Source organism: Sminthopsis crassicaudata, chromosome X (assembly GCF_048593235.1).
Source record: "Sminthopsis crassicaudata isolate SCR6 chromosome X, ASM4859323v1, whole genome shotgun sequence".
NCBI lineage: Eukaryota > Metazoa > Chordata > Mammalia > Dasyuromorphia > Dasyuridae > Sminthopsis > Sminthopsis crassicaudata.
In genome coordinates, this window is record NC_133623.1 from 83,596,598 (window position 1) to 83,612,915 (window position 16,318).

At 39.2% G+C, this 16,318-nt stretch overlaps 1 pseudogene; it reads left to right on the top strand.

Annotated features, from left to right (window-relative positions):
* LOC141549257 (ubiquitin-conjugating enzyme E2 K pseudogene) overlaps nucleotides 1-12,937 on the top strand; it is a 35,602-nt pseudogene extending 22,665 nt beyond the window's left edge.
* Nucleotides 12,938-16,318: the final 3,381 nt, after the last annotated feature.

Here is a 16,318-nt window from a genome sequence, read left to right on the forward strand (position 1 = left end):
TAGATCTTCTTTATGTTGAAGATATCCACTTCCATCAGAATACATCCTCATACAGTATTGTTGTTGAAGTGTATAATGATCTCCTAATTCTGCTCATTTCACTCAGCATCAGTTGATGTAAGTCTCTCCAGGCCTATCTGTATTCATCCTGCTGGTCATTTCTTACAGAACAATAATAGTCCATAACATTCATATGTCATAATTTACCCTGCCATTCTCCATTTGATGGGCATCCATTCATTTTCCAGTTTCTAGCCACTACAAAAAGGGCTGCCACAAACATTTTGGCACATAGAGGTCCTTTTCCCTCCTTTAAGATCTCTTTGGGATATAAGCCCAGTCGTAGCACTGCTGGATCAAAGGGTATGCACAGTTTGATAACTTTTTGGGCATAATTCCAGATTACTCTCCAGAATGGTTGGATCCGTTCACAGTTCCACCAACAATGCATCAGTGTCCCAGTTTTCCCACATCCCCTCCAACATTCATCATTATCTTTTCCTGTCATCTTAGCCAATCTGACAGGAGTGTAGTGGTATCTCAGAGTTGTCTTAATTTGCATTTCTCTGATCAGTAGTGATTTGGAACACTCTTTCATATGAGTGGATATAGTTTCAATTTCATCCTCTGAGAATTGTCTGTTCATATCCTTTGACCATTTATCAATTGGAGAATGGCTTGATTTCTTATAAATTAGAGTCAATTCTCTATATATTTTGGAAATGAGGCCTTTATCAGAACCTTTAACTGTAAAAATGTTTTCCCAGTTTGTTAATTCTCTTCTAATCTTGTTTGCATTAGTTTTGTTTGTACAAAAGCTTTTTAATTTGATGTAATCAAAATTTTCCAGATAGAATGAACAGGATTCTAAAGAGGCTAAAATTTATGCCATCTGAGGATGAAGTATACTATGGTGTCTCATGTATTCATTCAATAAACATTTATAAGGGATAAGTGTGAGGCATTTAAGAAGAAAAGCCAAAGACTTTCCCTTTTCTCAAGGACCTCACAGTCTATCAGGGGAGGCAATATACAAGCAGCTGAATATAAACAAGTTGTATACAAGAAAAAGTGGAAATAAAGATGAAAACAAAGTACCTAGAGCTAAAGAAGCCCATGAAAGGCTTTGTGTAGAAGGTGGGATTTTAAGCAGGACCTGAAAGAAACCCGGGAAATCAGGAAGCAGAGATAAGCATGGAGGGCATTACATGGAGGTGGGGCAGCCTGTGGAAATAGCGAGAGTTGGGAAATGGACTGTCCTGTGCAGAGAGCAGCTAGGAGGAGGGTGTCATTAGATGGCAGGCAATGGGGAGGGGGAGTGTGGGGTGTAGAAAGAGTGCACAGATTGGAGCAGGTTGTAATGGGCTATACATGCCATAAAGAGGCCTTTACATTTGATCCGTGAAATGATTTTCTTATGTGGGGAGATGGTGACATGAGCACACCTGTGTTTTAGGAAGATCACTCTGGTAGCAGACAGACTGGACACACTGCAGCGGGCAGAGACCTGTGGCAGGAAAGCCAACCAGTCTCTATTGTAGTAGTCCAGGTATGAAGACAAGAGGGATGGCTGCCTAAGACTTCTACAGAATAATCACCCGCAGTTTCTACAGGTATATACGGGGTGAGCCCTTGTCAAATGGATTATACAGAGCTCATGGATCAGAGCAATGGATGGATCTTCCAAAATATAGGTTTAGATTTAATGTAACAAACACCCAACCTGATGAGGGGAGTGGGCTGCAGTGCACCTTCTCTTTGCAGAAAGACCCGCAACTCAACAAGGTCCCAGGTCCCTGAGGATAGGTGCTGGGGCTAGGAGGAAAGGAACCTGAATTCAGCTTGGGGTTGTCAAAAGGTCACCCTCTTTACGGAAAACAAGGAGGGGGAGCTGGAAGGCAGATGGGCTCTCCTGGGTTCCCCATAAGGAAAGAATACAGGAGTTGTAGCAGCCCAGACCCCAAAGCCCTAAATGGGATTTGGATTCTTGAAAACCCTAAGAGCACAGGAGGAAATCAGTGGTCTGAGAGAGGGGTGGGAGGAGACAAGACCCAGCCAGAGGCTGGGAGGGACACAGGCACTCTGGCATGAATGCATGTCTTCCCTTGACTCCCCCCTGGCCTGAAGGAAATGAGGCAATTGCTGCTGGGCAACTCCTCCATCCAATGAAGAAACAGATTTGAGGCAGACGTTTGTACATCCTCAAACGTTCCAGGATGTTGCCCTGCCAATGTGGAACATTGCCCAGGGGACCCAAAGCACCTGAGGGGTGCACAGGTATCTAGCCAGGAGGCCCTGGAGGCTGACAAGAAGGGGTGTTGATCAAACAGCTGCACGGACAGGGACTGGACACCGGAGGGCTGTGGGGAACTCCCAGAGAAGTGCAATCCCTCCACAACACCTTTACTGCCTGCAATTTGTACTCTCAGAGCTTTGTTTGGAGCATGAAGACCAGAAGTGGCCCGGTGCTCCAAATAAAAATAAGGAGTAAGTGGTAGAAGGTCAACCATCGGCACAAAGACTATCTGCCAGGTCACCCTTGACCCAAGAAGCTGGAGAAACCAATGACCACACTCTTCCGCATGGATCAGAAAAACCCAGCCATGTCAGAGGCTCACCAGCAGGTGTGTCCAAACAGCCAAGCCCAGAGACAATGCACCAAGTAAAATATTAATGGAGACACTGACAAGGACATAAGAAAAGAGCTGATCTGAACTAGGGAGGATATTTGTTAAAGAACTAGCAGTTTGGGTCAAAACTAATATCAGATCAGGTAAGTCCAAGCACAATGTGAAAGAAAACTTAACCTTGCAGTATACAAAAATCAGACATTGTATCTTTGTAGCAGTATCTTTGTAACAGTAAGAGAGCTGGGACTCCAATATGGCTCCTTGAATTCCATATCCCAGTAACTTTTCCAGTAGATCATTGCCCGTATTGCCTGTCATCTAGGGGAGGGAGTGGAGGGAGGGAGGGGAAAATTTGGAAAAGTGAATACAAGGGATAATGTTGTAAAAAAAAATTACCCATGCATATGTACTGTCAAAAAAATTATAATTATAAAATTAATAAATTATCAAAAAAAAAAAAAAAAAAGATCATTGCCTGTACCCTGACCAAAGTCTCCCCTTCAAGGTTCTTATGTGTATCCTCCAACAGCTGCCTCTGTCAATTTAGCCAGATGTGTTTATGTAAAAATGGGTTGTGTCCAGAGAAGCTGTGCCAGAATGTCATCGCTGCATTTCTATGCTGTGCTAGTTTAAAATAAATCTGCTGCTATTAATGAAGAAAAGGAAAGGGGGAACCCCGTTTGCCGGTGCAAAGATAATCCCATGAGGCGTAGTGTCCCCTGTAAAATGAATTTACAGGCCCAAAAACCTAGATTGATAAATAAAAGGTTTATTGTAGGAATTTGGAAGTAAAGTTCACTTAGAAAGACACCAAGGCCGAAGGTGGCCGTTGGCGGGCAGGGACCCTTACACGGCTGGAAGGATACCATGCATTGGCTGGGAGGGCTCCTGCAAAGAGGGCGTTCCGGCTTGTTTCTTTTATACCTAGAAGATGATGGGTGGTACCCAGTTCTGGCGGGTTTTTCAGTTAGCCCAGATCAGGTGAGGGCTGGGGGAAGCTGAGCTGAGAGTGGGGGGCTGGGCCCAGATATTCAAAGGGTGCCTTTGACCAGGATTTGTGAATCAAGGGCAGTCATGGGTTGGGCAATTAGAAATCTTAAAGGGACCCCAACCCTCATCACTATTAACTGTCCAATGACTACTCAGTAGCTCCTTCCATCCCAACACTGAATTAATAGATTTCTGGAGCTCAAGCCTCCTCTACCAGTCTGATACAAGAGAGAAACCCAGAGACTTCTGGATATACTGACACTGTCCATAAGAAGCCTCTTTCTGACTGTAGAGAGGTAGGGATATAACCTTTCTTGTATGCTACAATCACATAGAAGAAAAATCATAACAATATGTACATGAAAGAGTTGGGAGAATTGGGAACACCATTCCTAGGCTCAAAATTTTTGAGGAACAATAGAGTCGACAAAGCAAAATCTGAGCTAGGTTGTTTCTTTGAATCAAATTGCTTTAGAATACAAACCATTTGTTTATTATTTATTAAATGTTCACTCTAATGTTAGCCCGTTCAGAGGAGTGGGGGGGTTAAGAATGACAAAGGATGGGTATTAGGGGAAACAACACCCCTGGGGAAATTTTGAGAGCTAGATGGGCTGGCTCTATTCTTCCTTTTTCACTTCTTTCCCTTTGAATCATACAGGGAAGTCCCATCAAATTAGACTGACTTGTGGACATTGAATTTTCACAGTCCACAATGTGTAAATGAGCATTGTCAAAGAGTATGTGTTACAGTGCTCAGTATGGTTCTTTGCATATTGTGAGCTATTAACAAATGGTTTTTCATTCATTCTTTCATAGCTAGTAGTTCAGAGCCATCCTTAAAAAGAAGATGGGTTTGAAGCTATTAAATAATCAAGAGCCTCAACCATTATTTTTGGGAAAATAGCTAAAGGCAGTGTCAAAAACATCAAGAAAATGCAAGTGGGATAAAAACTTGAGAAACTGGAGTTGTATGGCAACTTGCTCTCTATTTTATAGATGATCAGAATAGTGGCTGGCAAGTGTGCTTCAGGGCATGCTGTGAGGTCTGGTGACTGTTTTAGATAATGGTGGTTATTGTCTTTCACAGGCAATTGAGGGAAAGATGAGGACAGCATGTTCTAGATAAGTGAATACATCACGACCACCTTGTCCATCATCTCCTCAAAGATCTAGATGGAGATAGACTCTTGTCATGTACCCCAGAGCCTTTGAAAGAAGGATCCTTTCAGGTCCCTACATCTGCTTCCAATCCAGTCACCACAGACATCATGGAGGGGAGAAATCATCAGAAAGACAGAACCCATCTTCATCATCACCACAGCAGCAACTACTGACCAACTACCCAATACACACAAAACACACAAGAGTCCTTGCAGTGGCAGCATTCTCTATACCAGCCAGCCTGCTTCCAGCCCACCTCCCACAGTCATCAGTGGGGAAACTCCTCCTGCAGAAAAGGGGCCAGCCAGCTTCATCCAACTGCCACCCAGTTATCACTCACAGGCAGGCAAGACAGACTAGCTGAAGAAGTAAATCAGCCTGAAGGAAGGACAGGAGGCAGCCTAGGATCAGAACTCGCTATTTGACAAAACTGCTGAGGAAACTAGAAAATAGAGTGACAGAAACTGGGCATTGACCAACTGTATATCAAGATAAAATCAAAATGGGTACATGATTTTGACATAAAAAGTAATACCGAAAGTAAATTAAGAATGCAAGTAATGGTTTACTTGTCAGTTCTTTGGATAAGGGAAGAAATTATAACCCAAGAGAAAATAGACATTATGAAATACAAAATAGATAATTTTAATTATATTGAATTTAGAAGGCTTTGCACAAATGAAGCCATTTTAGCTAAGATTAGAACAAGGGCAGAAAGCTGGGAAACCATTTTTACAACCTGATAAAGGCCTTTTACTCTTTTTTTATTAAACCATTTTATTTTCAAAACATATACATATATATATATATACATATATATATATAATTATATAATTATATATATATATATAATATATATATATATATAATTATATATATATATAATATATAATTATATATAATTATATATATATATAATTTGCAACATTCACCCTTGCAAAACCTTGTATTCCAAATTATTTTCTCCCTTCCTTTCCTCCACTCCCTCCCCAATATATGTGAAACATGCAACACTTCTATATATATATATATATATATATTTCCACCATTAAAATGCTGCACAAGAAAAATCAGATCAAAAATGAAAAAAATTGGGAAAGAAAATAAAATGGAAGCAAATTATAAGAAAAAAAGTGAATATTCATTGTTGTGATCTACACTTAGTCCCAACAGTCTTCACCTGGGTTCAGATGGCTGTCTTCCTTACAAGACCATCAGAACTGTCCTGAATCATCTTGCTGTTATAAAGAGCCACATCCATCACAGTTGATCATTGTATAATCTTGCTTTTGCCATGTACAATGATCTCCTGGTTCTGCTCATTTCACTCAGCGTCAGTCCATGTAAGTCTCTCCAGGCCTTTCTGAAATCATCCTGTTGGTCATTTCTTACAGAACAATAATATTCCATAACATTCATATTCCACAATTTATTCAGCCCTTCTCCAATGGATGGGCATCCACTCAGTTTCCAGTTCCTTGCCACTACCCAAGGACTGCCACTAACATTTTGGCACCCATAGGTCCCTTTCCCTTCTTTAGTATCTCTTTGGGATATAAGCCCAGAAGTAACACTGCTGGATCAAAGGATATGCACAGTTTCATAACTTTTTGAGCATAATTCCAGATTGCTCTCCAGAATGGCTGGATTCTTTCACAACTCCACCAACAACGTATCAGTGTCCCAGTTTTCCCACATCCCCTCCAACATTCATCACTATCTTTTCTTGTCATCTTAGTCAATCTGACAGGTGTATAGTGGTATCTCAGATTTGTCTTAATTTGAATTTCCCTGAAAGCTTCATTTCTAAAATATATAAAGAAATGAGTCAAATTGATGAGAATTCACTCATTCCCAAACTGTGATGAAGAAATTAATGCTATCTATAGTCACATGCTATAAATCACTATTGATTAGAAAAATGAAAATTAAACTAATTCTGAGGTATCCCTTCATACCTATCAGATAGGCTAATATAACAGAAAAGGAAAATAAGTGTTAGAGAGAATGTGGGAAAATCGGAACACTAATGCATTATTGGTGGAATTGTGAACTGACTTATCCTTTCTAGGAAGCAATTTGTAACTATGCCCAAAGGGCTATAAAACAGGCCATTCCCTTTGATCCAGCAATCCGAGAGAGCATAAAAAATAGAAAATGAGAAATACAAAACAGTTTTTTGGTTTCCATAGAAAGATATGTGATTATGTTCTCCAACCAGAGAAATTAAGCAAAAGAAAATATCAGAGCCCTGATCTGGCCTTTGTGATTGAGGGTTGCTCAAATAGAGCAAGGATGTACAGTCAGCACAGGAGCTAAGTAAAATAGGACACAGCAGGTTCTCTCTTACTTTGGGGCTTTGGGGGCTAAACAGGGAAAAGGTTAAGCCTTGCCTGAAATGTTCATACTCACTGAGCTCATGAATATTGATTTCTCCTCTGGGAAGAGTGAGGACTCCTTTTAATTGTCATGTGATGCTTCTGGTAGAAAGTGAACATAACAAAACACAAATATGTAGCAGGTGAATCGGAAAGTTGTGCACTCTGTAGTACTCACTCAATGGGGAATCAGAGAATCAAACTTGGCAGCTGGGACAGGGATAAAAGGGCTTGCCCTTACTTCTGTAAGGATGATTATAGTATGGTATACCATATGCAGTTGTGTAAAGAGTTTTTATTTTACCCATCCTAAGTCCAGTGGAGTTATTTCTCACCAAAAGAACCCACATATACAAAAATGTTTCTAGCACCTCTCTTTGTGGTGGCAGAAAATTGGAAATTGAGAAGATGCTCATAAATTGGAGAATGGCGGAAGAAAATGTGGTATAGGAATGCCATGAAATACTGTTGTTCTCTAAGAAATGATGAGCAGGTGGATTTCAGAACAATCCGGAAAGACTTAGATGAATTGATGCTGAGTGAAGTGAGCAGAACCAGGAGAACTTTATACACAGTAACAGCAACATTGTGAGATGATCAACTTTGATAGACTTTGCACTTCTCAGAAATACAATGATTTAAGATAGTTCCAAGACTCATGATAGAAAATGCTATCCACATCCAGAGAAACAAGTGTGGAGTCGGAATACAGATTAAAGTATATATTTTCACTTTTTTGTTGTTTTTTTTTTCTTTCTTGCATGTCTCCCTTTTGTTCTGCTTCTTCTTGCACAACATGACTAATGTAGAAATAGTTTCAATGTGATTAGACATATAATCTATATTAGATTGATTGCTGTCTTGGGAAGGGAAAGGAGTTGTTGGAAGGGAGAAAAAACAAAAATATTATAAAGCTGAATGTTGAAAACTTGTGTGTGTGTGTGTGTGTGTGTGTGTGTGTGTGTGTGTGTGTGTACGATCAAATAGAAAATCCTTTTTTTGGCATTCAAAGCCTTTCACAACCTCCTTTTTTGCTTCCTATTATTCTGGCCATTTAATTCTTCCCCGACTTGCCCTTTCTCTTTCCAATAGATTGTCCTTCCCACTAACTAAATGAGACTTCCATCTTTCTCAGTTCTGATCCAAGCTTAAAATCCTTTGTCCTTTCCTTGTGGAGAATTAAGGGTTATGTTCTGGAAAGAAGTTTAACTGCCATGGAATCAGAGGACCTGGGTTCAAATTTTTGCCTCTGATGCTTAGTGCCTTTGTGACTCTGGGGAATGACTTGACCTTACTGGGTCCCGTTTCTTCTTTCCTGGTTAGGAGGAGAGCAGTGAGGTCACCAGAGTGCCTGGGTTGATGTTTCTTCCCTTCCCTGATGCATGTCGCATAGCAACAGCAGCTTGCCTTATGGGTCTCTTTAGTCATGTTCTTCTGCAGTCTGCATCTTTATTTCTATTTCTCTGCCTATCTCTGTCTCCGCATCTCTAGGTCTCTGTTTTGTTCTCTGTCAATATATAATACCTACAGTGTCTGTGTGTACATATGTAGTTATTTCCAGCCCCTGGTGATTTAGATCTGCTCCCAGCTGGCTGTCCAGGACAAAGCTGGGAAGAAGCCTTCCCCTGCTCCTGGCCTAGGAATCATAATGGAGACCTGAAAAGGAGTCATAATGGAGTGCCAGCTACTCAGGATTCCAGGTATCCTTGACAACGACCAGTCACCATGGCAACCACTGATTGGAACTAGCTGCTGCTTCCTTGCTGGACACTACATTTTGCCTCCAGAGAGAATCACTTCCACCAAGTTGGGCTGGATGACAGGATCTGGATTTCCACTGGAAATGGTGTGAGGCTCCCAATTCCACTCCCTGATCTTTGAACAAGCCAAGGGCAAGCATCCTGGGGGTCCACTGATTGGGCTGTTTGGCACAGGGGATTCAATGCCTGTTTGTCCTTTCCCATTTACATTGAACAAATAGGTAACCTCAACAAGAATTTTCAGTGATTGAGCCAAACCAACTAGTAGCAATCACTTATACAATGGTAGGGGATAAGCTCTTTTGGGGTTACATAAATTCATGTGAACCATGTGGGAAGGGAAAAATTCCTTTTTGCTTTTTTATTCATTTATTCCAAAAGCGCCTCCACTATTAGGTAGACTACATTTGTCCTCTACACAACACAGGTTCTCTCCAAGGTAAAATGGTGGCAGGAAGAGTTTGGTCTTAATTAGTTTTGAAGGACTAAACATTTTTGCAACTATACCAATAGATCTCAGTTTCTATCTCAAAATGGGAAGATTCCTTGTACAAACTGTGACATTAGGCACATATCCTTCCAGCAACGATATTCAGTGTCTGGAGGGCTCTCCCAGTGATGTATGTGTCTATGATGAGGACTTTCCAGTGTGACCAGTATATGTAGTCTAAGGTCCTTTAGGAACAGTGACTTTCTGGGTTCCAAGGTTCCTTTCAGCTCTCTGATACTAACACGACCCTCTCAACCTCTGATATTTTGTGTTCCAGGATAACTTCCTGCTGTGACATTCCATATATCTCCGGGAGCTCGCAGATTTCACATTCTGTGATCTAAGGATGTTCCCAGCCTTGACATTCTATGATCTATTAAGTAAGTATAACAACCGTGAGCTCATTTTGTAAGTGACTCTAGAGCAATATAATGCCCTGCCTCAGTCTACATATTTTCCTGTTCTGCAGCATTAAGGAATTTCTTTTGGATGAAACATTTTGGCTTAGGAAATTGCCTAGCATTTAAGCAGATATTGGGCTTTCTACATAAACTGTCTTGTCTTTTTAACTGAAATATATAAGCTCTCTTTGGACAAGGACATTTTATTTTTTTCTTTTTATTTATTAAAACTTTTTCATTTTCAAAACATGCATGGATAATTTTTCAACATTAACCTTACAAAATCTTGTGTTCCATTTTCCCCTCTCCCCCCCACCTTCTCTTCTAGATAGCAAGTAATCCAATATATATTAAAGATGGTAAAATATATGTTAAATCCAATGTATGTGTAGATATTTATACAATTATCTTACTGCGCAAGAAAAATCAAATCAAAAAGAAAAAAATAGAAAGAAAATAATATGCAAGCAAACAACAACAAAAAGAAGTGAAAATGCTATGTTATGGTCCACACTTAGTTCCCACAGTCCTCTCTCTGGGTGTAGATGGCTCTCTTCATCTCAAGATCATTGGAACTGGCATCAATCATCTCATTGTTGGAAAGAGTCATGTTCATCAGAATTGATCATCATAGAGTATTGTTGTTGAAGTGTACAGTGATCTCCTGGTCCTGCTCATTTCACGCAGCATCAGTTCGTCTCTCCAAGCCTCTCTGAAAGCATCCTGCTGATCGTTTCTTACAGAACAATAATAATCTGTAACATTCATATGCCACAAGTTATTCAGCCATTCTCCAATTGATGGGCATCCACTTAGTTTCCAGTTTCTGGCTACTACAAAGAGGGTTTTCACAAACATTCTTGCACATACGGGTCCCTTTCCCTTCTTTAGTATTTCTTTTGGATATAAGCCCAGAAGTAACACTGCTGGATCAAAGGGTATGCACAGTTTGATAACTGTTTGAGCATAGTTCCAAATGGCTCTCCAGAATGGTTGGATGCATTCACAATTCCACCAACAATGCATCAATGTCCCAGTTTTCCCACATCCCCTCCAACATTCATCATTATCTTTTCCTGTCATCTTAGCCAATCTGAGAGGTGTGTAGTGGTATCTCAGAGTTGTCTTAATTTGCATTTCTCTGATCAATAATGATTTAGAACACCTTTGACCACTTATCAATTGGAGAATGGCTTGAATTCTTATAAATTTGAGTCAGTTATCTATATATTTTAGAAATGAGGCCTTTATCAGATAAACTGTCATTTCTATCTTTGTGTTATTCCTGGCCTCTTTGTGGTTGAGACAAATTTCAAATGACTAGAATCCTTTGTGTAAGTGGAAAGCAGATTACTACAGTGTCTATGAGTAGACAGGCATTAAGAGGGGAAGTTGGGGAAGGAGCAGACCTCTTTTTGGATCCTTAGGGCTCAGGTAGGTGGGTACACTGCTTGCCCAAACCTAGATCTTCTACTCTGAGATGCTCACAATGGCAGTCTCCATTTCTGATATCAACCTTCTCTGCCAGAGCTCAGTCCTATCATCTCATTCTCCTGTTCCTGGTTGATCCATTTCTGCCACTTCTTGGCTCAGCTTACTTTGACTCTGCTCCTTCCTTTCTATTGCCAAACACAAGGAAATTCTTTTTTCTGGGATGCTTTCTTGCTTTCCTACAATTTCCTAAAGGCATGACCACATGCTTTTAAGGCAGTGCTTTTGACTCATTCCAGAAGATAGATGCAGACCTGGTGCACTTTTGGTTTTGATTGATTGATTGATTCAAATAACTACTCTTGTCTAAGAAAGATATTTACTTTTTTTAAGTGTCTGAGACTAGATTTGAACTGAGGTTCTCCTTCAGGGCTAGTGCTCTATCCACTGCACCACCTAGCTGCCCCAAGATATTTACTTTCTGTGAATAAGATGGGAATCAGTGAAGCTCCGCACTTTTACATAAGGATCCTCCCAGCTCTAACAGTCTATGACTTAAGGAACCCTTCCCCAATGTAATCCTAGTCAGGCAAGCTCTAGATAAGAAAGGAATAAATGGGACTTGCCTTAAAACATCTAAAACTATCAAGCATTTTCTGTAATGGGGATAAGATCAGGAATGAAACTAGAATGTTCATTATCATCTCGATTATTCAATATTGTATTAGAAATGTTAGCTTTAACAATAAGAAAAAGAATTGGAAGGAATTAGAATAGACAATGAGAAAACAAATTTTTCTTTCTTTTAGAATAATTATTGCACTGTGAGGAGAGTACGGCAGCTGGAGGTCTTGGTGGTGACACAAGCGGAAGTGTGAATTGGCTGCAGAAGGAGACATGGCCAACATTGCCGTGCAGCGAATCAAGAGAGAATTCAAGGAGGTGCTGAAGAGCGAGGAGACGAACAAAAATCAAATTAAAGTAGATCTTGTAGATGAGAACTTTACAGAACTTAGAGGAGAAATAGCAGGACCACCAGATACCCCATATGAAGGAGGAAGATACCAACTCGAGATAAAAATACCAGAAACGTACCCATTTAATCCACCTAAGGTGCGCTTCATTACTAAAATTTGGCATCCTAATATTAGTTCTGTCACAGGGGCCATTTGTTTGGATATTCTGAAAGATCAATGGGCAGCAGCAATGACTCTAAGGACAGTATTGCTCTCATTGCAAGCTTTGTTGGCAGCTGCAGAACCAGATGATCCACAAGATGCAGTAGTAGCCAATCAGTACAAACAGAATCCAGAAATGTTCCAACAGACAGCTCGATTTTGGGCACACGTGTATGCTGGAGCACCAGCTTCTAGTCCAGAATATGCCAAAAAAATAGAAAACCTGTGTGCTATGGGATTTGATAGGAATGCAGTAATAGTGGCCTTGTCTTCAAAATCATGGGATGTAGAGACTGCAGTAGAATTGCTTCTGACTAACTGAGGTAGAGAGAGAAAAATGCTGCTGTAGTCCAGTCTGCCCCCCTTTTCAGGAGCATCACCATCTGTTATTTTTAGAATTTTGCATAGATTCTTTTAAAACTGGTGTTCTTGCCTCATTATTATGTCAGCATGATTGAAGACTGGAAAACAAAACAAAACAAAACAAAACAAAAAAACAAACCCTGCTCTGTAAATAAAGCTAATTAAATGTCTGTGTAAATTTTAAAAAAGAATAATTGTTGAATAATAGTTTAAATAATTAACAACTTTAGCACAATTACAGGACATAAAATAAACCCACATGAATTATTAATCTGTATATAACCAGCAACACCCAGCAGCAAGAGATGGGGGGAAAATTCCATTTAAAATAACTGTGGTATTATAAAGTACTTGGGAGTATACCTGCCAAGACAAACTCAGGAAGTATATGAACACAAAGTATTTTTCACAGAAATGACATAAGATCTAAGGAATTGGAACAATATCAGTTGCTCTTGGATAGGCTGAACCAATGTAATATTCTACCTAAAATAATTTAATTATTTTGTGCTTTGTCCAATTATCTTACCAAAAATGATTTTATAGAGCTAGAAATAACTGTAACAAAATATTCTGGAAAAAATAAACAAAAGTTTAAGAGCATTAAAAGAATTAATAGTAAAACTTGAAAAGGAAGGCAGACTATTAATACCAGATCTCAAACTGTATTATAACTGGTAATGATCAAAACTTTCTGGTACTGTTTAAGAAATAGAGTAGTGGAACAGTGGAATAGATTAGATGCAGAAGACACAGTAGTAAATGACCATAGTAATTCAGTGTTTGATAAATGACAAAATGGACAAAATATTCTGGAAAACTGGAAAACTATAGAAGAATCTGTGTATAGGCCAATACCCAGTAGTGTATACCAAGAGAGGCTCAGACTGGGTACATGAGTGAGACAGAAAATTTGTTTAGAAGATCATGGTATTAGTTCTCTGGAAAACCTCTGGACAAGGAAAGAATTCAGGACCGAACAGAGATAAAGAGCATTGGATATATAAAATGGATTATTTTGATGAAATTCAATGTAAAGGTTTTTACACAAACAAAACCAAGCAGCCATTATTAGAAAGAAAGCAGAAAACTAAGGAATAATTTTATAGAACCACCTTATTTCTCTTATAGAGAACTAAGTCAAATTTGTATTAAGTCCATCAATTCTCCAGTGCATGATTGATCAAAGGATAAGAACAGGCTGTTTTCAGATGAAGAAATCAAAGTTATCTATCCTTAGTCATTTGAAAAATGCTCTAAATCATTGATTAGAGAAATGCAAATTCAAACAATACTGAGGTACCGCCTCAATATCTATTATTATTAGCCAGTATGATAGAAAAGGAAAATGTTGGAGGGGATGTGGGGAAATTGGGACTCTAATGAGTGCATTAAAGCTGTGGGTGGAACTGTGAACTGTTTGACCTTTTCTGGAGAGCAATTTGGAACTATGTCCAAAGGGCAATCACACTGTGCAGACCCTATGATCAAACAAAATTACCATTAGATCTGTATTCCAGAGAGATCAGAAAAAGGCAAAAAGTATCTCCCTGTACAAAAAAAAAGTAGTTACAATAGTTCTTTAGATGATGGCAAAGAATTGGACATTGAGGGGATACCGATGGGTTGGGGAGTGGCTGAACAAGTTGGGATATATGGTGTAATGGAATATAGATGTGTTGTAAAAAAAAAAAAAAAAAGAGGAGCAGGTCAGATTTTAGAAAACCTTAGATTTATATGAACTGGTGAAAACAGAAGTAAGCAGAGTCAATAAAATGTGATAAACACAGTAGCATTGTAAGTTAATCAGCAGTGAATGACTAAACTCTTCTTGGCAACAAAAGGGTCTAAGACACAAATGTATTATGAAAAAAATGCTATCCATATACAGAAAAAGAACTGATAGATTCTGAATACAGAATACAGTGCACTGTTTTCACATTCTTTTTTTATATTATTTTTTATTTTTTGGCGGAAAATGGTGGAGAGAGAGGGGGGAGGTTATTTTGTTCTGTTTCTTCTTAAACAACATGACTAATGTTGGAATATGTTTTATGTGATTGCACAAATAAAGCCTGTATCAAATTACTTACAATCTTATAGAAGGGGAAAGGGAACAGGGGAAGAAAATTCAGAACTCCATATTTTTAAATGTATGTTATATGTATCTTTCTATTTATTTAAAAATTAAAGCATTATTTAAAAATACTGCTGTGTCTTAAAGAATAATACAAGGGAATGTTTCAGAGAGAAGACTGATGCTGAGTGTAGTGAGTAGAAGTAAAGAAGAAATTATGCATTAACAACATTATAAAGACAAACAATGTTAAGAACTCTGATCAGTGTAATGACCAAATATAATTGCAGAGGACCCATAAAGATGCACATTGTGCACCTCTAGATAAAAAGGTGATAACTGACTGGGTTCAGAATGACATATTTTTGGATGGGGTCTATAAAAGAACCGACTTGAATATATATTTATATTTTTAAAAAGAGTTTCTTTTTTTCTATATAAGGGAGGGAAGGGAGCTAGATGGATGGGAAAATTAACATTTGTTCATTAAAAAAAGTAAAGTGAAAGGTTACATTGTTTAATGAATACAGATTCTCTCAAAAGAAATAAGCAGATGAAATGTGATGGATTTTGAGGAAAAACATAATAGCATGCCTTAGAGCACCTTGCTGTGTACCAGTGCATGGTCTCAGAATGGAGCTAGACTTTAGCTGGTGGTTTTTTTTCATTTCTTTGTTTTCTTTTTTTTTTTGTTGGGGGGTGGTCTAGAACTTTGTAGATGTTTGACTGCAGATCTGGTACTAGTGATCTTCATAGGGTCATAGCATTGAAGTGGTGATCCCAGTGGGGCCTAAGCTCTAGTGAGTGGTGAATGGTTGTTTAGGGCTGTTCCATAATACGAGAGTTTCATGGAGGACCTGTAACACAAGGGGCGGTATCACCTGGCATCTGGGATTTGATATGCCACTTTCATGGGGGCCAGGCATATACATAGAATTTGAAATAGAGGCCTTACACTTAATTGTCTCTTTATGAATATAGTATCCATGACAGACCATATTCCTGCCTTGGGAGTCTGGCAACTCCTGGGTCTATGAGGAAGAGAAAGGGCTCTGATTGGGTTTCCAATCTCATTGCAATGAATGTTTCTGGGTAGTTTCTCCAAGAACATCATTCTGAAGCTAGACTTTGACGAAAATCACCAAAGAGAGGCCAGAGTCCCATTGAGATATCTATTTGGCTGCCTAGGCCCCATTAAGATCACCAAATGGCTTGAGAAAAGATGAGAAATACATGAAAAAAGTGGAAGAGATAGAGATGATACTGGGAAGATGGTAGAGTAGGTCAGAAAAGTCCAAGCTCTCAGCTTCCTGTTACAAATAATATAAATTAGCATCTCACTGCAAAGGTGGAGCAATAACAAGCAACTAGAGAGGGGACAAACAGTGATCCTCCAGGGACAACCAGATAAGATCCAAAAAAAAAAAAGATAGCAGCATGAAAGTTTGGCTCCTGT